Consider the following 26,902-nt stretch of genomic DNA (forward strand, 5'->3'; position numbering starts at 1 on the left):
CGGAAATATGGAGCAAACTCAGAAATGCCCCCCCCCCCTCATTCTGGTGCAAACTTTTAAAAGTGTGCTTATCACCATGGCAACCAGTGTAATGTTCCTGTCTAATGGGCCATTGATTAGGTTGCTCTGTTGACAAGACCATCTTTTTGCAATAAGCCCATCGATTTGTTGTGAGAGTGTAGTGTAGACCTGCCCAGGTGTTGCATTCAGGTTATTGGTTCATAGACTCCAGAAAATAACCCCATGATATAATGGATCCCTTTCACATACATGTGTTTCACATGTTCAGTATGGTGTATGGACACTTCTGCCCATAAATTACATTTGTATGCCTTTTGAATGGTATTTCAGTTACAGTGTGTTTAATGGATTTATTTTGTAGGACATCAGTGTACTTTGTGCTAGAAGTTTACGTTCCTTACTGCTGGCTGGATGGCTGTGTCTGGTCTGGGACTTCATATAGTTGAGGTGGATTACTCTCATTTCTCAAGAAATAAGGACATACGTGATGGCATCTTAACGCCGCTTGCGTTTGGGTTCAGAAAAGAAGGCCTACCGAGCAGAAAGTTTGATGGTCTTTCTCATGTCCATGGCTTTCAAAGTCTTGACATGAGCATTGGTCATGCATGATACACATGTTATTGTGCATGTCAAATGTGGAGGATAGCAGTCAATGCATATGTGTTTGCTGGATAGTCTAGGATGGTACTTGTTGAATATGGGATGCAGGACCACTAAAAGTTATTAGGAGTAATCCAAGGAGAACATTAGAAGGCTCATGTAAACATTTTCCAACTGGGTGGTATCTTAATCCAGCTTAATCCATGATTTGTGTCCAGTTAATCCACCGTTTTGTGTCATAACACAGCCTTTCCCTGATGTACTGATGTACTTTTTAGGTTTGGAAACTGGACACCCAACAGGTCCTTATGTAGATTAGTTATTTAACTTAAAACTCAATGTCATATGTTTTTGTTTTTTTTAATTCATAGAATTATTTATTATACGTTAAAAACGTTAAGTGCAAGAATTATTTTAGTGATTATTTCCGTAGGCAATTTGTTATATTTCCTACAAAAGAGTTATATTTAGAAAGTATATGAGAAGCAGTGAAGGAGTTATTTATAGAAAGTATCCAGTGGACCCCTTTAAAACATGTGATGCCTGATGCTATATTTAAAAATACCTTTCATATCCCAAAATAATAGTATCTCTTTCGTTTAAAAGAGGATTGCCTTTGAAAGCCCACCTTGATTTAATCATATATATACACGCTAGTAATAATTCCTTAAGTATGCAAAGTACGCTTTGTATATCTTATTGTTTATGGTATGTAACTAATGCATTTAGTCCAAAACAGTAAACTTTTATAACCAGTGGCTCCAAAACTATATTATGCGGATTATTGGAACCTCAGTGATTCTAGAAAATCAAGTAAATGCCAGCCCATTACAACATTTTTAAAGGGACATTCCAGCCATCATATTCACTTTAATGGATGCGATAACTATGTTATCACCCCTGTTATCACCCCTTTACACTCTTGTGGTGTCTGTTTTGCAAATGCATGGTGAGGATTCTGCAGAATGCCCCCATATACATCTACCCCTTACTCTGCGTCCAGGGCATTTGATATACTTACAGCCAGCCAGCTCCAGAGGACTCTCATCTTCATTCTTCTTTAAAAGGGATGACAGAGACACTTCACTGTCCCTTTAATATGTTACTTAGTGCTTTGTATGTGCATCAGTTCTGCAGCTGATCCCCCTGCTAAATGTGATCTATCTGTTTTAAAATAGTTACATTTACACATCAGTTACATTTAAACACAACCGATGTCTACTAACCAGGTTTTTCTAGGGTTCTCACCCATAAAGCCCAATCGAAACTGGGGTTTTGGGTCTCATATATACTTGGAGTGCTGGTTAGCGTTCTGTCTTCTTTAACGGCGTGAGAGTTGGAAATAGACTTACTCACCGCAGAATAATGGGAAAATATTGTGTATTTTTATTGAAAAATGAAGAAACTATTCCCTCTTGACCTGTATGTCATGTATAATATTCTCCAAAAATACATTCCATTCCCCCCGAGGAGCACTGTTAACGTTCTGAGGAGCACTAGTGGCTGTCAGCTAAGAGGTTAAATCTCTGTACGCAAGACGTTGTACAGTACATGCTTCCGTTGAAAGCAATGTAGAGGTCACAGTGCATTTTAAAAATACACACCAGGCTTTCTGAATGTTTGCTGGCTGGGACATGCTATGAATTCAGCAGTGCGGATCTAATGGTGGCAATAAATTTACTATTAAGTCTGGCGTTTAATATTTATAGTAACTAATTCCTAGATCACATGGTATTGTAATTGCACCATAAACTTTGCAGTTTATTTATTTGTATAATAATGCCACCTAAAGTCGAACTTTTCCAATATTTCTTAGTTTTACAGTTATTACTATTAGTTGTTTTATATAGCGCCATCATATTCCGCAGCGCTGTTCAGTCAGTAAACATCACATATCATGTAGTACATCGCATAACGATTTGACTTATAGAAACAAGAGGTAAGAAGTTATTTACGCGCAATCCATGCAACGCTGTTAACAGGTTAACCAAAAGGTGTTTATGGCAGAAATCCATATGCATATGACCGGACAGCCATGTTTGATTCCTTTTCTCGGGTAATTTATTCCTCCTCCCTACGTTACTGTTTCCCTCTTATTAATTTGCCGATTGGTCTTTTAAAGAGGTCGGATAAAGGCAGGTCGGCTCAGGACAGCAAATGAATTAGGTATACTTGTTCTCAGTGGTGTATTTATATTCAGAGCTCACCTAGGCCTAACTCAGGGTAGCAGTCCCTCCATATCTCTGTCCTGGAAGTTGGGTGTCGGTTTATAACGTTGTATCCCAAACTCCACGTTGTAAGGATGCGCAATGCCTGGTGGAAGCAAACTATGAAGGACTGATTTCCTTTTCACTGGCGCCTGATCGTCCAATATGCCGACTGACTCCCTGTTATGCAGCAGAGGGGCTGTGCCCCCCCCTAGACCTGCTGCTCTTGGCCTAGTCGGCCTAGGCCAGAATACACCGCTTTTTGCCACAGATCTTGGCTACTGCAGGAAAATTAGAAAAACTTTTAAACCTAATTTCTCCAATGCAATTACATGTGCAAAAACGTTCTCTTTTTAAGGGGGTACATTGGGTGGTGTGGTCCACCCAGTACAAACCGTAATAATGATGTAATGTCACGACTTTTATGACCTAAGCATTTTATAAGCCTAGCCATTTATAGTAGCCACCTTCCACTAGGTTTTACCTTTGATCGTCAAATTTTATTGGTGATCTAAGGTCCTACACCTTTCCACCAGTGTTTGAACTCCTAATGTATTCTTCCCTCGCTGCTGGGTTCAGTAAAGAGCTGTCATTGAAATCATTGGATGCACTTTCTGGGCTGGAGATGATTGGCGGTAAGTATATGACTTGGACATGTGTTTGGCTGAATAGATGTGGGGGAGAGCATTCTTACCCCTGCCTTGTTCCTCGGTCTCAAGCTATGAACTCTGAGACACATTGCTTTATTTAAAATTTGCAGCGTAAACACTTCTGAGATCCTCATTTCTCCTACATCTCATGTGCTTGCTGGAAGTTCCGCAGCTTAGGAGTGAAGCAATAAAACTATTATAAAAAATGTAAATATAATGTGTTTCATTAGGTCATATGCAAATATACCAAATTAACGAAAAAGCCCGTAAATTATTATTCTTTAGTTTTTTATGGGTCATACATTCCAGGATAGAGAAGCACACAAACACATAGTAATAAACTTGTTTGCTTTCTCTGAAATGTTTAGCATATTCAGTAGCTTGGTGTTCAAAATAAGATTAGCAAACTGTTTACATGGGGATTTAAAATGGGGATTTAAATGGTACATGAATGAGGGGACATGGCGCATTAAATGATGGTGCTTGCATTCTCTCATTTCTCCAACACATCTGTGCCAATGACATGTTCCTCTGCTACCCTTTTCGACTTGCCATTACAGCTTATAGGGGCTTTCCAGCTTCACGCACCACTGGAGAGTGTTTTACATAGAAACATTGCAGTGCATGTAAAGGCTGGGGGTACTGTAAAAGTTAACATTAAGGAGCAGTCTCTATAAAAAACCAAAACACACAACTTTTTAATGCTTAATGCATCACTTCGGGCACACCTTGTGACTGGGTTTCAAGATGTGTTCTTTTTCTGTTTTTGAGAGCCCGAGGAATTGTGCTCTTCGTCATCTACTTCTGTGCGATATGAAGAACAACAAAAGGGGGTTTAGTGATCCAGAAATGGTAAGGTCACAGTGAAAACCAAGTCCTCAATCTCCATCTTCTGAGGCTGCACTTCCCAAGGTGATATGCAGCCCCTTCCTTCCCTCCCGGACCTAAGCTTTGGGAGGGCCAGATCTTCTATGATCTCCCCTAGAGGAGACCCACTGAAGGCTTCCAAACCGAACGGAGTCTTTGGGGACTCGGTTCCACTGGAACATTCGGTGTTCCAATGATGTTCAAATGCACTTGAAAAAGCCAAATGGGTTTCAAGATGTTGTCCCAATTCCTGTGTATGTTGTCATTTTTAGATTATTATTATTATTATCTTTTATTTATATACCGCCAACAATTTGCCACGCGTAATAGTTGAAAAAAATTATATCTATGAAGGGTCAGGTGAAGCGTGTCTGCTAACTTTTATTGATGTAGTAAGAATATTTCAAATGTTATCTATAAAGTAGCTAATGCCGCATTTTATACATTTCTCCCATCCCTCACTGTTTCTTCCCTGACCAAACGCAATTACATATTGCATCCTACGTGAAAAAAATCACTTGTTTCAAATATATTCAGACCATGGGCATCGCCGAGACAAAAAGGGTGTTTGATTGTAAATTGTAAAGTTCAGCCACCTTCTCCTTCTATACCAGCACGTCTTAATGTATGTCAATCATATTGTAATAAGAACGCATCGGCAAACACTAATTATTATTGCTATTTATTGTTTTATATAGCACCATCATGTTCAGCTCCTTGTACTGTGTGCATTTGGATGTAGCACATATCCAAATTTACAGACATTTTGCAAACATTTTTGTAAACACTCTGCTATTGGGAGGTCGTGTCTCAACCTGTCACAAAATGTCCTGACATATGCTATCCCATCAACATGCTTCCTAAAGGAATAGTGCAGAGTCTTCTAAACTAGCCACTGAATACTTACATCCCTTTAATAACAAACAGTGTGTTGTGATTTATTTTCTTGATTATATCGGTAGGTTCCGAAAATGATGTCGCAGAGATACCCAACAATTCTTAAAAGTTCTATAGACATGCAAACAGTTATTTGTTTTATTTGGCATAAGAGTTTTACAGGAGAGTGGTGGTTTTTGCTCACTCACTTCACTATTCATTATGAAGGGCCATGACAAGGAAGTTTCTCTAGCAAATAAGGCTGAGCTGGCTTTGTGTAATGAATAACTTAATGGATGAGCAGACTTTGAGGAAATCTCACTGATTTTAGCTATACATTATACGGTGCCAGCCAAGCTCTTCCTGCAGCAGAAGGTCCCCGAAGTTAGCTCTTCATAAAGTATAGAAACGTCAAGGAGCTAAAATCGCAACTCTTTTGCAAACTCTCCTTAGCGAATAAAATCCCCTTTATCTAAATAAATCTTAATAAATGTTCTTAGTCAATTAACAGAGTTCTTTGGGGATGATAAGTTTGGTTTCCTTACCCCTGCCTTCGCATGGGTGTGTAGATGTAGCCTACAACTCTGTTGGATTTTCTGTCCTTCATTACCGTCACCCACAACTGTTGTGAGCATGTTGAGGCTCAGCTGAAGTTGATCATGGTCACTGCCATGATGCGGTTGGTTCACAAAAAATATTTCTTAAAAACAATAGCTCTGCAAAATCAACTTGATACACTACTTGAGTAATCAGTCAGAGGTATGCTTCAGTGGTGTTTAAGGGCTTCACCGTGTTCAATTTTCTTGGCAGTCCAAGAGACCACTTCAACATAATAAAATTACATTCCTTTTCTTCATGGTTGACAGAGAAGATGACTTCACATCACCCCAGCCCCAAAATGGTCCCTTTCTACAGTCTATATGGGTTTATCATTATATTGTTACAAGGTAGATCTTGCTGGGCTTCATTATATATTTGCAATTTTCAAACCTCTTACACTAGTATATGCATTGGAGGTATTTTATTGTATGTCCACCAAATTCCTCCAGCAATCGCCACTGGATTTTGCAGCAAACATGATGTACTGTAACCTGTGAAAGTAATATGAACATGCACTGTGTCATAGTCTTGTTTTCATCCGTTTGGAGATGTGAACTCTAACAATAAAAAAATACCATTCTCTGTGGTTAAAATTAAAGGAAAGGTTTCTACTTATGCCCTAAAACCATTTAAGTTTTTGTTTCCTTGGAATGTCAATTGGCCCCATGCATACCTGCATACAAAATGTAATGTATAGACCTTTGCTTTGGAGGATGGAGATACTATAAAACTTGACTAGGTAGCTTGCATCGTTTTAATGCTGAATACTTAAGTTCTGTCTCAGGCTGATTCTGCAGAGCCATTGGAAAAGGATCCAACCCCTGAGCATTTTAGGGCTTTGGCAGCTAGTGTTGTTTTATTTGTTTCATTGTTCGGCCCCTGGTTAAGCAGCCTACCTGAATTTCCATGAATGTTTTGTTATACAGCTAATACTGAGTCTGAAATGCCTCTTTTACTTTTTAATAATGAACACCAGCTCTCCAAGTCGTATTTCCTAGCTATAGCTGTATCATTGCTTCAATTAAGATTCTGAAGTCCGTTGTGTTTCCATGGCAGCTATGCCTGGAGAAACACAATCATCTGTCAAAACACACAATGTGCACAACTTTAATACATTTACAGAATCAGGCAAAAAAGTTATACCCAGACGTATGTTTCATTTCATTATCTAAGATTCTTTGTTGTTAACTAGAAGTACTAGAAAAATTAAATCAGCGTAGCTTTCCTTGAATCATTTTTATTTCTAACACATATTACATAAATATAATAGAATTTCACTTCACATAAGAACCTTTCGGCCCATCTAGTCTTCCCATTATTCCTGATGGAAGACTCGGGCCTTAATCAGGACTTGGTTTTGTTTTAGATTCAGGATAGCTTTATGTCTATCCCATGTACGTTATGCCCTCTTTATTTGAGTGGTGACTTGCTTTGTTATTTTTCTGACAAAGCAATTGTGCAGTTTTGATCATTCAAAATGGATCTGTTAACTTCGTTGACATCATGATTTAGAATACTCGCTATGTGATTTCTGAACCGTTTATATCATGCAAGGCTTTTCTTGTCTCTTGATAGATGGGCTACAGCATTACAAATCATATTACAAACCAGAAGTGATGGGGGAAGCCCAGAAACACCTTTTTCACAAAGGACATCTGCAGTACCAAGTAGAAAAATACTTTATCTGTTTTGAGACTAGTCATTAGAAAATCAGTTATGTCCTGTGTTGTAGGCTGGATGCAAAAGCAAAGTAGTCAGTAATAGAAATAACTTTTACCAGCAACAGCCAAGTGTCACCAGAAGTAGAGCTTCTAGGTTGTCCAATCCACCATGGCTTCACTGGGTCAACGGATGCAAGTTATGCTTAAGGACAATCAATGGCCATGGTTGATAAACAGGCCAAAAGGTCGCTTCAGGCCTTGGCCCATCGGGTATTCTAAGTAGCAGTCAATAAATCAAGTGTTTACACATTTTATCTACCAGCAAAGAGTTTTTGTGTGTGGTAACTTTTTCCTACATGGTAGATGCATTATTCTAGTTATGTCTTTTCCCCTTCTTGTCTACAAACATTTAATACATGAAAACAACAGTTTTTCTGAAATATTGTGCAATTTGGGGCCTAAACCTGAAATACTTGTTTGTTTTTTTGTTTGCGACATATAGACAGTTAATTACTTAAAAAGAATATTTGTAAAATGGAAGGATTATTAGAACATGATTTTAGCATGTCCATGAAGTACAGAGTAACAACTACTTCTTCCCACAAGAAGGACACCAGAATCCCTCAGTCTATCTTTCCTGGAGTTATCTCTTTTAAAGTGCATGCGAGAGATATATATATATATATATATATATATATATATATATATATATATATATATATATATATATATATATATATATAAATAAGGTATTTTACTTTTGATTTCACACATAGCTATTAAAGTCTGGAGTAACAAACCATTAACTGCACTATAACTGAATCCCTTATGTGCTCATTCATTTTCTGCAGTGAATGTTATACAGGACTGCATGCATTTTGCCGAAATAATTTTAAGCTTCTCAATGTAGTTTGCTACAGGGTCTGAAACAATCCACAGATGGTCGCTTCCTGACAGCCTTTATTGCAGTAGTTCAGTGTGTCTGCGAATGCACACGCAGGCACTGGAATGGAAAGCATGTGCACTCCCAGTGCCTTTTACCTTACAGATGGTTTTAGTGGATCTCTGCTATGGACAAAGCCTGACAGGCAACGAGGGAAGGTCCTTAGTAGCACTGCAGCTCACAGCGAGCCTTGAGGCGTCCAATTATTAAGTAAAATAAAACAGAAAATTTTAGATGATTGTTCCTCTAAGTACATAAAAAGCTGTGAATAACCCACAAAGTAATCTATAAAACTAATAACTATAATAATAAGAGTTCTAGAGAGATGTGGCTTCATGCATCAAAATGTGTGTGTTGTTTTTTTTGGACAATTAAAAGTAGAATGTGCAAACTGCAAGTTGGTTCACTGTTGTGTTTGGATAACCTTGTGACATGCAGTCTACTTTGCCAGATACTAGTATGAACCAGACGTGACATGTGATCAATAACCTATGGCAGTAAAGATGATCTGCAATCAATGCATTAAATACACTACGGTACGCACTCTTCTGGGAGGTCGTCACACTAAGCTCTGCGAACAGTTATGTATAAATTCTACGTATGTTATATATGTAAAGTGAAAGATATTATACCTATTAAGTATGAATATCAGCTAAACACATAAATCACATAATAGATCTAGCATTTTTTAAACCCCTCCATTTGTTGACTAATCAGTTGGGCTTGAACGAGCAGCAGCCTGTTCCTGTTCTGATCCTGCCAAGAATAGCAACATATTTAATATGCTGGTTATCTCAAATGGATCCTGCTCGTTATAAGTCTGCTACAACAATGGCTCATTGTCTCAACAGAGGTAGCGCTATGGGAGGTGTTGGAGTGAAGTTCTTATGCATGAAGACTTCACTTGTTAACATGAAAATAATTAGCCCTGTCATATGGGCAAACTCAAAGGTTGTCTAGGACTATGAGCCGGTAGGGGGTTCTTTCCAGTGAAGGCAAGCATTTTTCCTGGATTGGTGGGGGAACCACTAGAATACCTAGGGCTGGCTCTGTCACTCATACCATTTAGGTTCTTTGGACTTCATACTGGCTTACACAGTAAAAGTGTATTTGGATGAAAGATATCACCCCAGACAAGGATGAGCCTTATCATGCTCTGAATTGCAGAGTATCATTGAGCACATTTCGCTGTTGTTTTTTTTTTTCAAATTTTCATCTTCATTAGTGTTTGTTTTCCATGTCGTCCTAATCTGATTTCCTTCACACCTACATAATTTTGCTTCTCCCATGTGCCTTTGGAATGTTCTTTGTCTAAACATCTGGCAAGCTTGCCACCCCCCTCAATAATGTTTGTTATTTTTTATATTTAGGTGCTTTCCCTTAAAATTATAAATAACCAGATACAGTTTAGAAAACTGGCAAATGTTTTGTAGTAAATTGACCCTTTCTTTGTCTTGATGCTAGCATCGCTTCTTCTCCCACAGAAACAAACATCCATGCGCTGGCTGAACAATATAATGTTCCTTAAACAGGAAAACAGAGTTTATTGATAGTATCTCCCCTGTCGGGGCTCAGTATCATTTGTGTAGCTTCATAGCTTTGCTACTAAGGCTATAGTAGTTCTTTCTAGATTAAAATAAATTAGAATGCATGCACATGTGTTTAAATATGAATTGCACCAACAAATGTCTGGGTAAAACACCCTCCCCTGTCTTCCATTGATTCAGCTCCTCAGCTTTTTTACATATTTTTGGAGATAGTATTAGACTTGAGAACCTGAAAAGCTGTTACTGAAAGGAATGTTATTGAGTTAATGCAAGCGCAAGCACTCAAGATAAAGCTTTTCTAGTTCACTGCATAGCGATGGCATAAAGGGTAGTCAGTGGAACAGAGTACATGAAGCAGCAGATAATTTAAAGAACGGTTGCCATATTTAAGTAATGTAAGCTTCTGTTTCATATAGGGCACAATTCCATGTCTTTACGTTCTCAGAATCAAGCTCCCAGTGTGTGTTGGTGGTTTATAGATGCTCAGTCCTTGTCGTTATACCCCAATTATTATTGGCCGAACTTCATGGGAAGTCTAGTTCTAGACTGGGGTTGTGGTGGCCTACGCTACACACTAACTGTAGCTCCCATGATGTACAGTCAGCCATTACTAGCTGAACACCATTACATTACATTTATTTATATAGTTCCAGCAGGTTCCATAGCGCTGTTACAACAGAGTCAATAAAACGATATAAAATCACACACAATAACTAACTGGTACAAACGGAGAAGAGGGCCCTGGTTTTGAGAATTTGCAATCTAGACTGGGGAAGTTGTGAGTAATTTTTACCACCCTAAAATTGTAAAGTTAACATGTTGTGCAAGTTCATCATGGTCTGTAGCTACTACCGGTCATATCATTTATCCTATTAAAGGGTAACTTACATTTACTTCCTACCAGGAAACCCTCTCCTGAGCCAACAAAGGTGAGGTAAGGAGGTATTGAGGTGGAAAAGTAGAAAGATGGAGAGGATATCCCCCTCCTGAGAAAAATCCCGCAGATGCCCATGCTCAAGATAAGAATTTCATGCATTACTACCTAAATTGGTTTTGTAACTAAATAGACAAAATCTTGGGCTAAGACTGCTACTTAGATTAAGCTATACTTTCTCTTTCAGATGTGACAATAAAAACCAGTTATCTCCTATCCCACTTACGCTCTGTAGCATTATTGGTTGCATTAATATAGTGAACATTGTGCTTACCACCTGTGCCCAGTCAAATCCCATGGCACGTTTAAGCTAATGTTCAGATTGTTTGCTTTATTGAGGAAGAGCTGTATGTATACAGTGTACACATTGCTTGTAAACACAATGAACAGAGGAACGGATGCAAGCAGACATTCCCGCGTGAAGTTTCCTGTGTACACACACCTGTCACACTGCCAAGATCCATGAACAGTGTGACCTTTCATCCACACGTCTTCAGGTCGCTGTTTACATGAATTAATCCCAAACATTCCAACGGAAGAATGACCCATACAGTTGGCTTCAGTGTCTGCAGTCAACAGATTTCCCAATTCAGATTTAGTGACTTTTAATAAAGGAAATTCTCAGACTGCTAAAATACATTTTTCAGCAATGCATTACGGACCATAATTGGGTTTTTTTCTTTCTTTCTAGAAATGTTTAGCCATGCCTTAACAAATATAACCTACAGTAGAAAGGTGAGACAAATGCCCCGAACGAGTGCAGAGAAGTAAAAATTAAAGAAAACCCTGACAATGTAGCCTTTTCAATGAAAATACAATTTTATAAAATGGCTAACACCCTATATCTGCTCCACCTAAACATCACAAATTATTATAACTTTGATTAAATTTATATTTTATGTTTTATGATTGAACATACAAAACTGTAAGAAGATCTCTATAAATAAAAGACCATAGAGCAGGGCTGCTCAAGTCCACCCCTTAAGGCACCAGATAGGCCATGATATTTTTGCAAAGGCATGTTAATGAAACTACTTTTCAGGGAAAGACATACACAGATTAGAGTTATGCAGCCCTGCTATGGAATAACCCACCGGTAATCTCTACACAATATAGTTAAAACAAGACTAACTTGGATCTCAGGTATCAACATATTTAACGTTTATTAATACATTAGTAAACTTATTTTAATATTTTTTTTTATTTCATCAGATACTCTAAAATGGTTAGACACTGATTTTTGACATGGACTGTGACTTAAGTCTGCTATTCTTGAAAATTTTAGATTCTAGATTTCTAGATAACGATTCATCTATCAGTAATCTTATTTGTTCCGCAGAGGTCTGGAAATTATTTAGCGATCCAACAAGATTTTATATAAGGCATGGTAAAACTATAGAAGAACAGCAAGTCATAAGCAGGTTTTATGGAACTTTAGTCAAGCAAACAAAAAAGATGAAAAGGGAAATTTATAATCCTTTTCAAAACCTTATTCTAAAATAATTTGCATATGTACAGTACAGATCCCACCAACAACATGGCGGCAGTGAACTTGGGCTTTGTAAAGTAAACCAGAGGATAAGGAATTTTCAGTTTTTATATATGTCGACTATATCAAAATTATCTTGGCTCATGTTTTCTCTTTGTATTTGTTAACAACAAAGAAGGGTTACATGGAATTTGCAAATGGAGCTGGAATTAAACATGGATCCTTAGGCAGACTGAGTTAATTCATGACTTTTCCACATCCGAGTTTATAGTAGGAATATTTAAAAAAAACAAAACATAAAAGTAGGTATACATTACAGATTAATCAATCCTATTTAGCGCACCAAGGCAGCATGATTCTTAAGAGTATCATTCACGAGGGCAGGCATCATATGAGCAAAGGGCACAGCTGTTACGGTCCTTTGATTTGCTTCTGGTATGTGAATGCTCCGTTTGTGAATAGTGTTATTCACCCTGGGATTCTAGCTGGCAGTTATATATAACTTGAGGTTTTCTAAAGGAAAACATTGGTGAAAATGTTGTATAATCCCGTGTTTTGCATAACACATCCTGCAATGGATGTCATTTCACTTCTATGTCATTGGGGGAAAGAAATGCTACTTTTATGTTTTTCTTACCAGAATTGGGCATGGGCTGGGACCTCTTTTCAACAAAACATCACTGATGGAACAATGAGCGGAGGTGCAGAGCGTACTCATGTTCCCCAGGGGCCATACTGCATTCTAACCACGGCATGAGCTTTTATGCGACCCTGTCTCCTAGCACTAATAACTCTAAAATGTTATTTTGCAAGCATTTCTTTTTTTTTTTCATTTAGTTTTTTATTTTTCTAAAGATCTTTTTGTGGGATAACCCACATATACACCATATTCTTAGTGCTGTGTCTGAATATCATGTTAGTACTGTGCACTATTGTGTAAATATTTTATGGTTTTATGTGATTGTGATGTTCTCATTACTTATTTTTCACGAAGAAGAGAAGTGTTGTGATCCTCAAAATGCATTTACTTGGAAATTCACATGAAATTAGTCTCTCATTTACCATCTGGATTCTCACGGAAATCCATACCATGGGGCAAAATTTGGAAAGTACATGTTCCGAAGGTTCCCCTGTAAACATATATACCCTTAAGTATTATGTATGCAGGGGTCCATATTAAATATTGGCTGACGGCATATACCTGGCCCTAGCCACATATTGATCATTCCCTATGTGCTGTGTTTTGCATAAAACTGTGTTTTCTTTTTACTAAGATAACCGCGGGTATTTTTCTGATTTTCTAGTGAGAATCCCGCTGTTTTGTGTGTCTGTAACCTAAGACCTTGGTGCTTCTTGAAGAAGGTAACTAAATTCTCAAAGTTTACAGCAGCTGCTAGTGCTTTCCCTGCCAGGCATCCTGCCAGACTGATCTGCCACTCGGCAGCGTTGAGATTATCTTGGAAGTCATGGGAGAGTTACCGTTACTGCTGTTTCAGTTCTGAGTACCACAAGCTCGATGCAAGTCTTATTCCAAAAATAACAATTTAATGATAACAATGAGTAAAGACATCTGTTTATGTCTAAACACATTCTTTACATAGAACATGGATGCAGTGATTGACACACAGTGCTGTTGGGATAAGACCAAAAGTTGTGAAACTCTGGTGTAAAGTGCAAAGCAATTGTCCGCTGCTCAAAACCAAGCGCAGGTAGGCCTGATGGGCATACCTGGGAACTTTTGGCCTCCGGTAGCCCAGAGCCTTCTCTTGCGGGACGCGACCAGGACTGCACACTGACGTCAGTGGGCGGTCCCACTCAGAGCCTTAAGTGTTCTGGCGCCCTGTGCGGACTACTCCTCTGGCGCCCCCTTCTCACTAGCCCCCCTCTGCCCCTTCAAACTACCCCCCCTCTGCCCCTTCAAACTACCCCCTCTGCCCCTTCAAACTACCCCCCTCCTCACTTACCTTGTTGCCGGAGTCCTGCGGTGGGAGCGGGAGGCATCTGTCTTCTCGCTCTGCCGCGGTGCCGGCATTTCATGTTGAGCGCCGGAATAGTCCGGCGCTCAACATGAGATGCCGGTACCGCGACGGAGTCACGGAGAGTGAGGGGCGCCGAGCGGTTGCTGAAAACTTCACGAGCAACCACTCGGCGCCCCTGCCCGGGACTTAAAGCATCTGGGTTTTTTTTTTTCTTTATTTAACATGAATGATGTTAAATAAAGTTTTTTAAAAAAAACAACACCCCCCCCCGATGGCGCCCTGTGCAACAGGTCGCACACCCCTAAGGCCGGCCCTGGTCCCACTGACCTCAAGGGGAGGTCCTGCTGATGTCAGTGGGCGGTCCCCTGCTGTCATGGGAGGTCCCGCTGACATTAGGGGCATTCCCGCTGACGTCTGCTGGAAACACCCCTATTTCAGAGGAAAATGGGCAGGGTGTGACAAGACACCACTCCCGCGACCTGGAGCATTGGGGTCTTGACCCGAAGAGTTCCCCGGTATGCTGATGGACTGTCAGGCTCTCAGGTGCACCACTGTTTAGTGGGCTAGTTGGGAGAGCATTGCCCCTTTCACGCTTTCTCTCAATTGATTAAATATGCCAGCCTTCTTGTATATAGTTAACAACACTTTGGCAGTATCATTTTTTGCAGGTTTTATTCATTGGAAGGTATCTGTGAAATGCACTTTATTTTTTATTTTTTTATTTCTTTGGTGACTATACCCTAACATGCCTTACTAATATATTTGAATTTAAGCCATTTTAAGCCATGGGTGGGCCCTGGGAAAGCTTATAATTGTGGTTCCCAGTACTTTACTTATGTATGTTTTCAGAAATGTATCACATAAAATTTATATGAATTAAGAGCTATCCAAATAATAGTAATTAAGGCTTTCAAAAGTTAAATTAAGAGATTACAGGCTCTTTGTAACATCGAATGTTTTGCTAAATCCATTATCTATCTATTATATTAGCTGTGCTGCCTGGGCTGTCATGCTTTGATGATTTAGGTCCATCATCAGGTATACATTTTTCTTGCAGTTCCATATTTGCCAGTGATGGGTGGTCCGTCCCTATAAACATGTGCCTTTGGAGTTTATATTCTGGAAAATTTGTGATGAGAAGACATGATACTGAGTCATTGGTCTGTGTGCTCTATGCAGGTCAGAGGATACAGACGATCCAGAACCCTGAGCAATCCGTACAGGACTGGATAAGTAGCAACAATTTAAGATATTGAGTAGACCATTTTCATATAAAAACACTTTTGGGGTTTCAGCTCTTCCACTTCATTCCACCAAAAAGAGTTTAAGCGGCCTTGCATAATGCATAATTCAATGTGTAAGGAGGAAGCTTACCGATTTAAGTGTGTATTATACAGCAGCTCACTGTGGCTCGACCTTCGTGATGTAAAGTGACATCAGTGAGATTAAGTCGCTCTCCTGCAAACTCTCCCTTTATTTAAAATGTTGCTCATTGATATCCTCTCAGTTTCTGATAAGGGTATAAGTGACATGAAGGCAGGCGGTTCCACTGAAGCCACTGGAGTAACTACAGGGGTCACAGCGGTCGCAGCTGTGACTGGGCCCATGCCTGTAGGGGGCTCGAGGCGACCCCTTCAACCCCTTATTCACGTCTCTTCATGCTGATTAATAATAGTTTAGAAGTGGTCCAGGTTGGAGGTGCCTTATCAGCCCAGGTCGGAAGGGCCCTTTCTAAACTAATTTGAAGCAGCACGGGGAGACAGGAATGTATTGGAGTCACGTTGCATCACGTAACTTTGACGTAGTGGTAGGCTAAGCCATGTGGTGCGATGGAATCCCCAATATGCCTTAGGTGTTTTTTTTTAATGGTATTCACTGAGTATGCGCTGAATTCTTGCTTTGTTTTTTTGTACTTATTGGTCATTATTATTCTAGCAGGTACCCTGGATGAATAAACTGGGAAGTACCGTATTTGCTCGTTTATAAGACGAGGTTTTTTTCAGAGCAAATGCTATGAAAAATACCCCTCGTCTTATAATCGGGGTCGTCTTATAATCAGACCTCAGGGGACCTGGATCCTCCTGTCTCATCCCCCCGCCCACCTGTCCCACTTACCGGTGCTTCTGAGTCCCCGGTGTGCAGCCGGGGCAACGGAAAGAGGTGCGGGGAATTCTCTCTGACAGTCGGGGAAGGTCTGCGCGATGGACGCAGACAACCCCCGCTGCTAGCCACACCTCCTTCCGGCTGCAGCGTAAGTTATCTAAACGCTGCCCCGGCTACATGACAGGGGAGTCAGAAGCACCGGTAAGTTTGGGGGGGGGCGGGGGAGTGTTAAATGGGGGGGCATAAGGCATTTCTGCAGGCAGAGTGTTCTATGAAATGCATTTTAACCCCCTTAATGCCACTTTGCCTCCAGAAATGCCTTTTTAACTCTCTATACGCCACTCTGCCTCCTGAAATGCCTTTTAACCCCCTTAATGCCAGAGTGGCATATAAGGCATTTCTGGAGGCAGAGTGGCACATAGGGGGTCAAAAGGCATATCATGGGGCACAGTGGCATATAGGGTTAAAAGGCATATCATGGGGCCCAGTGGCATTTAGAGGGTTAAAAGGCATATCATGGGGCACAGTGGCATATAGGGGGTATAAGGCATTTCTGGGGCATAACTGGGGGGGCAGATGGAAAATAGAAGGAAATAAAACGAAAATATTTTTCTCAATCATAGCTTTTATTAAAAAAATAGTTTACATGAATTAACATTTACTGGTAAAACTTTTTCCCTATAGGGTCATCTTATATTCAGGCTTTTTCTTTTTTTTCTAAATTAATATTCAGATTTGGGAGGTCGTCTTATAATCGAGCAAATACGGTATTATATGTGTCCACGTCACTAAGGGCTGTAATTCTAAAACAATACATGCAAAGAGCTGGGTATGAGGAATCTCTCGCACAATCGGTGAAGTAATTTGGACTAATATTGGTAATGTTCCCTCCCACACCCATATTGCATATAGCATCACTCAATCTACTGACACTCTACAAAAAAATGTAATGTAAAACTGACTGGGATTAGGAAATAACATAATTTTGTAAATACGGATTTGTAAGTATATTTTCATATGTGGAGCTACGTAGTTTACATGCAGGAAACTGGATACTTTCATCGTTACTTTTTATTCTACATATTGATTTAAGTAGTTTTTTTTTGATCAAGTAGTTTCATGAACGTAATAGATTACCCACTTAAAAAAAAATCCAAAATATTATTCTAAACATATGTATATTTATGCAATTTCTTGGTAAAGGAAATATCTAACCATGATGTAGTGGATTACATAATAAATCATTTGTTTTTAATCTATGAGTTGAGCCTTTCTCTCTCTGAATTATGTGAGTAGCATGTTTACAGCAAGTGTAGGAAGACTCTACACGGTGACCTGCTGGTATTGGTCCGTCTTAATGAATGGTGAAGTGAGAGAGTTAAAACTGCAACTCTCCCTTTAGTGAATAAACCCATTTTTGTTTTACATGACAGAAGTTTATAGTTGGTTCACGCAAAAATAACAAAATCATATGTGGTTTTCACCAAAATCAAATTTTACAAGAAACTAAGGAGAACACTTGTAAGCATGTTGTAAGCACAACTTACTTATGTGTGGTGAGTACAGAAATGATGACTAGAGATATCTCTTGGGTTCTCAATCTTGAATTTATCAAGCTCCTTGCACAAAGGAAGATGATGCTTTATTAGTCACATAGACAAATGGTTATGTAGACGTTATTCCTAGAGTCTAAGGTCTTGATAGTTTGTGACCGCATCTTATGTTATGATTATTCTGGACCACTGAAAGCTGTCACTGACTTCTACGTGTCGCACTTTCAGCATAGGTAATAGGCATGTCATTGGGTCTCCTAATTTTTTTTCTCAAGATCCTTAGTTCAACTGTGTGTGTCCACTGTTTAGTTATCTTTAATATTATGATACTACAAATGAAGAAATAATTTAGTGAAACGTTTGTATAATGCTGTATATACTAAATTCCATAAAACCCTGTCCCCATATTACTTTCCTTTTTCCATACAGTGTGTGGTTTATGCTATTCCCTCCAATCTTGGGTTTTATTCTGGAAAGATAATTTTTCATAATCACAAAACACATCCCTCTAACCTTAGCCCAAAAGCCTCTCCTTCAAACTTGCAACTTAAAGAATTCAATGGAAAATGCATTGAAAGATGGCCAAGAGATGGATTACTCCATGACTTTCCTACCCAGTTTAGAACATTGGTTCACCCTGTTTAAAGTCTTGGCCTGCAGGCAAGTAGCCACTTGGTATTCTTAGAACTGCTTGTTAATTCTTGATAATCCTACTAGAATGTTGAAAAAAGGAGGCTTGTAATACATCTCTTATCTGATACTCTACCGATGAAATACAGATGATAGGGATTTCTTGCTGGATTTATTACAGTCTGTGTGTATATTCCTAACGACCATTTCCAAAAATGTGTGATTAGCACATGCTGCTCGCCTGTTTCGTGAAGCTTTGGGAATTTCTTTAACGTCATGTAGTAACCACAGAGATATTTGTATATTTTGGATTTATGGTTATCCATAGAAAATCATTCGGAAACATTTTTTGTTCATTTTTGGGAGGTCCAAAGCTTCCTACTCATAGCAAAAAAATTTCTTGACTGGGGATTAAAACAGGATATGAAATGCACATTTTAACATTTAACACTTAATTACGTTCATTATAACAACTGGAATTACATAATTTACTTGGCTGTGTTTTCGAAGGGGATGCACATGGATGTCACATAACACAAGAGACACTATAGTAACCGGAGAGGGCTTGCAATGGGTAGTAGGGGTCAATTCCACCAGTGGGCTGCCATGACTTTTAGGCCACTACTTGGATTTTACTTGCATTTCAACATATAAGGTGTCTAGAACAATATGGACATGGTGGCAGGGTCCTTTATGTGCTCTGTGCTTCCCGTTCTGTAAATGTTATATTTTCAACACTCCAACTTTAAAATTAATTTAACCAATAATGATAATAATATGCGCCAGTACCTGTATTCAGTAGTGTAATGTGGTGATGGTTAGAAAAGAGTTTCCACAAACTAGTTCTGGATGTACAGATGCAAGATAACATTTAGGGGTCTGTAGCGTTAGAGATATCCTGGAAGCTAACATTTCTGTGAGACCCTAACTTCATACTCGATCATTATGAAGGGTGATTTCTTTTTTTCCACAACAAAATTCCTTCTAGATTTTTTACACCAATAAAATTATACCTTTTTTCAAAATCTGAGTGGTCCGGAGATTCACCTCATTTGAATATTCCTGAACATTTTGGATCGATTCGGAAAAGTGCAGTTAAGGCTATCATACTTCAAGAAAGACATGGCAACATATAATTGCAAGAAACATTTCTTGGAAACCTCCAAGAAGCATCTAAAGACTCTTTATTCTGGCAGAGAGAGATTCTTAGCTTTGGCTTGAATACCTGAAAACATGAATATAGGACAGATTACTATACTGCTATTATAACTACTTCCATACCACCGTTTGAGAAATCATCATTCTAACTGCAACCATGTAACAGATAAGTTCAAAAAAATCACAAAAAGCTCAGTACCTTTTTATGGTAGCTAAATGGAATGGGATGAATGCAGTTTGATAGATCATGTGAAGATAAAGCAGATCTGCAAAATCGATAACACTCCCTGTCAGTTTCAATAACAGAAATATCTTTCAACTAAGTTAATTATGATACCACCTCTGTGTCTGTCCATGAGATTCTTTGCTTGTCTTCAGTGTATAAACCAGCATCTTTCACGAGCAGAAGAGCTTAGATTTTGACAGTAGATTTAAAGCAACAAGCACTCAGCCTATTGCTTATATATGAAAAAGACAAAAGTGCACACAAACGCTGTGGGTTTCAACAGGAATCTATAGGGTTAGTGTGATAAATGGTGTGGAGGTGACCAAGCCCTGAGCCTCAGTGGACCTGGCCTATTATGAGAACAGAGAAAACTGTTAGCAACTGTGTGAACAAGAATTGCAGCCTCCAACCCCAATCTAGGGTAGAAACATGACTGGGCCATAGTTGCTGTTTTTGGAGAAATATAAAAAATTTTCAGTATGAAAATGACTATTTCACCCATCATTTAGTTGGAAAAATGTAGTAATAAATGGTGAATTGAGAAACTAGTGCATACTATTAGTGTAGCTAAAGATATCAGGACATAACTCATTTGTTGCTTAGAAGGTCTAAAAATTAGTTCCGCTTCTAAATCCATTCAGTGACGGAGATGTACCATTCAGTTACCTAACAACAGCAACGCAGTAACTGCTGCAAACTACACTTTAATGACTTCCAAATGTTTGTGTCTTTTCACGCTGTAGACATCTCCTGAGGTCTGTTGGAAGGACATCAGTTGAGGGTAATATTGTTTTGCTTTGCTATCAAGTAGACCTCTTTGGTAATCTTTGCCAGCTACGTCAACACTGGATATGTTGGGAAACCAACCAGGGGCTTTCATAGTTCTTCACTTCTCTAATTAAGTTGGATATCCAGTGTGGCATACTAGACACTTAATTATACATAGTCATGTATATGGTCTTTGATACTTTACTGTGCAATTGGTTGGGTTTGTTCGTTATGAAATGTCTTTGAAGAATCAAATGCTAGCTTAATACCTGCTGACTTTTTTACTTAACAACCTACACATTGTCCACATCCCAAGTCCAAATATGCTTTATCAAATTGTACAACATTGTTTTTATAGCTAACCTTATTCATTGGCTTTAAAAAAAATACAGAAAGGGGAATTCATACAGAGGGTTTGTTTTTTTCTTTTATTTAATACAAGTTGCTCTCACATGAAGTCATTTCTTACAACTATCAAAGGTTTCTTCATAGGTGTCAAATAACATTTATTCTTTTTATAAGAAACATTTGTTAGCAGTGCAGTTCACGCTGTTTTATTGTGGTAGTTATGTTAAAGAACTAATGCATCTTTGTATACCAAGATGAAGTTACATAAATAAGATATCATTCCTTTTATTTTAAAACAAATATATATATAATTGTTTTTACAAAAATAAAAAACTCCAACTTTTACATTTTTCATGAGTTTAATAATTCAAAGAAGTATATTTAATGTATTCAGTTAAGATGGTTATGACAAAAAAAAAAAATACGATAGAAAGCCTGTTAATTATTTTCTCAATAAGACATATTTTGAAATTAGAATCAGAGACCGAAGGGAAGCAAAATAATACACAGGCACAAGGCATTTAACAGTAAAACAACCATCATTTTATGAGAAAATGTAAATTCTCTCATAAATTGCTTATTTACCAGAAAACATTAGATCAGTTGCACTAATGCGCATATTGCTATATTTTAGGAAAGCGACAATGGAATTAGCTGCATTATACAATTTTTATTTAATTTGCTGATGTCATGTTACATCATAATAGCCAAACAAACCATTTTATTTCACATTAAGGTGAATCCGTTTGCTGCAGAAGCACGAACAACCACTTTGTCTTCTGTTTATCTTCAACCTCTCATCCCACCCCCAAAATAACATGTAATTGATTCCATATCTGTTTACTTGGAGAGTATTCTGCGTTTGTGTTTAATGTAGAGCGGCGGGTGACGTCTGCGTAGCTGTACTTCCGATGCCCGTGGAGGTACAGAATGTTACAGTATGAACGCCGCTGGAGACTGGAATGTTGTTGTTGCAGTAGGCTGGGGGGGGGGGCAATGTGGGGGTAACACACATCTGGCCTGCCATTCCAACGACACATGCTTCAGTGAAGTGGGCTTATGTAACTGCTGCCAGCCTGATTTTTGTGCGACATATCAAGGGAAGATATGGTCCCGGTTATTACGCTGTTTATTTTGAGATGACTGTATGTGACTTGAACAAATGTTTTCTTATTCGGTGATATTTTGTTCTGCCCTTCCTGTATCGTTTTATTTAGTTTTGCATATTACTTCTATGAACTCCATCATCTGAAACCCTGTATAAAATGGTTACATAGTGTCCCCGGAGATCTATTCGGCTCCTGCAATCATAGTGCTATATTTAAAAGCAAAAAACCTAAACATACTATATGTTTTGTTGGGTTACATATACTTAAATCCATGTCTTGTGTATGATAAATTACCCACTGAATTTATTCTGTTCAGTGGTTCTAAAAATCAAACTGCTAACTGTTTTGTGTTTTTTTTGGAGTTAAAACTGGCTACCTTTCTATAGTTGATGTTAAACTGCATCACCTGTGAGTCACAGTGCTCAAAACGAGAGTCACAGGAATTGTAGTTAAATTTCTGGGGACTACGTATCGGTTACCGCCAGGATAGTTGGACATGACAGTGTCCATTGTCAGCTTCCTAGATTCACATTCATGTATGCTACTAATAGACTGAGCCAAAGCATTAACAGTCAGCGTCCGTGTACAGGCCTATACATATCAAATGATGTTATTAAAAGAAAACCCGCTTGCTGATTCCATTTGGGACATTAGCACTTTGGCGTTAATGAAATCACGACTCATTCTGCGCTGTCCATTCTCCTGTTGACAAGTAGTAAGTGGAGCAGGAGTGAAGGTTGGTTGTTAGAGCTTCTTTTATCACGGGCACGCAGAGACTGAAGTGCACGTGATGTACAAAGGCAGACAGTTTTAACGAGCCCATGTTTGCCTGCAGCCCAACTCATCTTCTGTGTCTAAGGCCAGGAGCTGCTTCGAAAGCCTAGAAAACAACAATTGCAAGATAAATGTTTGCAGAAACCATTACATCATAGATTGTTAATGAGTGCTGAATCTTCCAAGACATTTAAAGGACCAATTCTGCTCATAAAGTAAACAAGCAAAGTGTTTGTCGATTGAGAAATTAGAAAAAAACAAAACACTAACATGACTTCAAAATTGATTTTAAGAGTTAAATAGAGAATTTATTTGAATTACTTGAATTATAATTATTTAAACTATACTTTCTAAGCAGCTTTCATCAAATCACTTAGAACTGTTAATTACTAAGTTAAAATAGGACTTAATAGCATAAATACAGGACATAAACAATGCAGAATGTGGTAGAGGAACATTTTTTGCATCTAATAGCTTGGGCCTTTTAAATAAACCATGCAAAAGTTTTTATGGAGTGACAAATGACAAAGGTGGATGGCACAGTCACAATCCTTTCCACGGTCTCTATGTGAACGTCATCCGGTAGTGACTTATACACAAAACGTTCTGTGGCTTTGTAAGCAACTTTGTATTGTGTGTCTTCTGTATGTAGGGCTGAAACAACTAATCGATAAAATCGATAATAATCGATAATGAAAATCGTCAACGATTTTCATTATCGATTAGTCGAATCGATTTTTATCGATTATAAAAAGAGGTTTTTTTCAGAGCAAATGCTCTGAAAAACTCCTCTCCTTATATAATCCGACCTCAAGCAGAGATCGGATTATAACACTAGAATCCAGATCCCCCGCAACGCTGCAGGGGACCTGGATTCCCCTCACTGTCGGCCGGTCTCTCACTTCCATCTCTCTCCCCCCTCCCATACACCCCTCTGACTCCTCCCCCTCCCATACACCCCTCTGACTCCTCCCCCCTCCCATACATCACTCTGCCTCTCTCCCGACTCCCTGGTGGAGGCAGAGTGGAGTATGGGAGGGGGGATCAGGCAGAGTGGAGTATGGGAGGGGGGAGGAGGCAGAGTGGTGTATGGGGGGTATAATGAATTTCAGGGTAGCAGAGTGGTGTACGGGGGTGTAATGAATTTCAGGGAGGCAGAATGGCATATCTGGGGGAGTTAGAGTGGTGTATAGGGGGAGGTAGAGTTGTGTATGGGGGTAAAATGAATTTCAGAGTGGCATATCTGGGGGAGGCAGAGTGGTGAATCAGGGAGTATAATGAATTTCAGGGTGGTGCAGGGCATTTATGGGGAGTGGAGTGGCATATCAGGGTGAACAGTGGCATATAGGGAGGTATAAGGCATAAATGGGGGCGAGTGGCATATTGGAAGTTATAAGGCATATAAGGGGTATAAGGCATGTCGATATTAGGCATATCGGGGGCATAAGACATATCTGGGGATAAAAGGTATATCAGGGGGCTCAGTTGCATATCACTGGCATATAAGGAGTATAAGGCATATCGGGGGCACAGTGGCATATTAGGGGGCACAGTGGAATCTCTGGCATATAGGAGGTATAAGGCATATATGGGGACAGAATGGCAAGCTGGGGGTCAGATGTGCATAACTGGGGGCAGTTTGGTAAATAAAAGAAAATATAAACAAGGCTTTTTTCTCATAGTTTTTATTAAATATGATAAATAGTTAACATATGAATTAACATTTACTAGTAACTTTGTATTAAAACCTAGTTTGAGAAACATCGTGTTTGGGTTCTTGTAGCTTTTATTTTTATGTTAGTAAAATAAGAAGGTGAATAGAGAGAGGCCATTGCAATAAAGAGATGAAAGTGTAAATTGTACGTTTTTTATTACATTATTTAAATTTAAAAAAATTGCATTTTTTATCCGATTAATCGAAAAAATAATCGGCCAACTAATCGATTATTAAAATAATCGTTAGTTGCAGCCCTATCTGTATATATAAGTTTGAATACACAGTGGACCAGCAGCACTGACTGATGAACTCTACATCCAAATCAATGCTATGTCAATGCTTCCTTACTAATGAATATTGGGGGGATTCCGTCACACTATATGGCACTATAATGCTTAGCCCACCACTTCGTCAAAGTACCCCAGGTGTGGCGAGTCCGGTATAATTTTTCATGGCTATATTGCTTACCAAGGAGCTGATTCAGTAAGTATACTTCGCGTTTAACCCAAAAGGGACTCTCAAATTGCTCCCAAACTTTGAGTACTTTCATGTTGTGGCAGGCTAAGCAATATATGGTTGTATAGTTTGATGGAATCCCCAATATTTATGCCATCGATAGATGTTTTTTGAATAGTATTCTCTGAGTATGTTGTGAATCCTTGCTTCGGTTTGGTATTGTTCAATGCATTTGATCAAAAAGCAAATCTGCCTTTAATGATTAGTTGTCCCACCTTATTTGTCTATTAGCTCATAGTTTAAGAGGCCTTTCATTGTACACACTCAAATTTGTTAGTATTTACATCAATTTAGACAGATAAGACATGGAGGGTTTTTCTGAAAGAGATAAGGAGATAAGGAGGCCGAAAAGTCATTTGTAAAGAAATAAAATAAAATCTTATCTTAATTAAGCTAATTAGCCATTAGATGTCAGACAAGTACAAAGTTTCAGTGTAATCATTTAAAAAAAAAAAAAATTTCTCCAGAATCCCTCATTGTTAGCGTCATGCTAGTCTCGAGTTGCCTTATCAGCACTTAGTTGAATCGGCAGCATGGCAGTTGGGATGGCAGGGTATGGAGGGTATGTACATACAAATGGTGATTGAACTGAAAATCTCTGTCATTTTAGATTAATTACACACAATGCCTACCATGCAATTATTGTTAGGTGAGGCATTTCAGAGTTTGCCCTTGGTGGCAAGCAGAGCCAAATGGGGAGTAATGCAGGAGCCCAAAACACATCTGGCACACATCCTCTCTGCCCTCTCGTCTGCAGTCCCCGAGTGATATATTATTCTATAGCTCCCATTATTATCCTTCTTAAGAAGGGACATGACCCATATTGTCTTTTCTTAATTAAATAAAGGTATTGATTGCTGCCCTTTGCACGCTATATATGAAAGCAGAGACTGGGGAGTGCAGGCAACGCAGGAGGTGGCTAGCATTGCATATTCAACGCATATTACACTTATTATCCACTATTTACAAACGTAGAAGAAAAATCCATCATGGCGCTGTCTGTTAGGAAATCTAGTATAATTTATATTATATATTAATGACTAAGGGTCCCCACACCATCTGTCATAACGTCGCAATAAACTGGATAGTTTTACAGAATCTGACACATTTTCAAAAAAACTATGGTAATAATATTCCTTTTACAATGTTAGATCTTCTACTACTTTCTTGAGTTTTATATAGTAGTCTGTAAAAATATTATCTGCACACGCTGAACCTCACAATCTTGTGGGAATTTACGGAAGGGGAAATACAATGATGTTTGTCAATGTGCCAGTAAACGGCTCAAGGAAAAGGGCTGTTTTAGGAGAGGGCGTTTGAGCAGTCCCAGGGATGGTGATATTCTGCTATCTCACTGCTTGGAATCCAAAGAAACCACAGAAATGATCCGTGTCGATAGAACATGAGATCATACACGCGTGAGGTTTTTGATTTCGCATGCCATAACAGTATTGCAATAGACACGACCTTTAGATTTTTGAATCATTGAAGTTTAGAGTCATTTTTCATTGAAAAAATGACACACATCTTCTTTACCCTCTCATAGAAAGAGTCCAAACCACCAATGACCCTTTTCTCGTCTGTGAACGGTATCCTCTTCGGTCCTTGTGGTTTTCCTATGGATTC

At 38.8% G+C, this 26,902-nt stretch overlaps 1 protein-coding gene across 1 annotated transcript in view; it reads left to right on the top strand.

Moving 5' to 3' along the window:
* LOC149287426 (RING finger protein 150-like) overlaps nt 1–26,902 on the top strand; it is a 60,150-nt gene that overhangs the window by 621 nt on the left and 32,627 nt on the right. The window lies entirely within an intron of this gene.

The sequence above is a fragment of the Sceloporus occidentalis genome, unplaced genomic scaffold, assembly GCF_023333645.1.
Source record: "Sceloporus occidentalis isolate IW3139 unplaced genomic scaffold, rSceOcc1.0.p SCAF_61, whole genome shotgun sequence".
Classification (NCBI taxonomy): domain Eukaryota; kingdom Metazoa; phylum Chordata; class Lepidosauria; order Squamata; family Phrynosomatidae; genus Sceloporus; species Sceloporus occidentalis.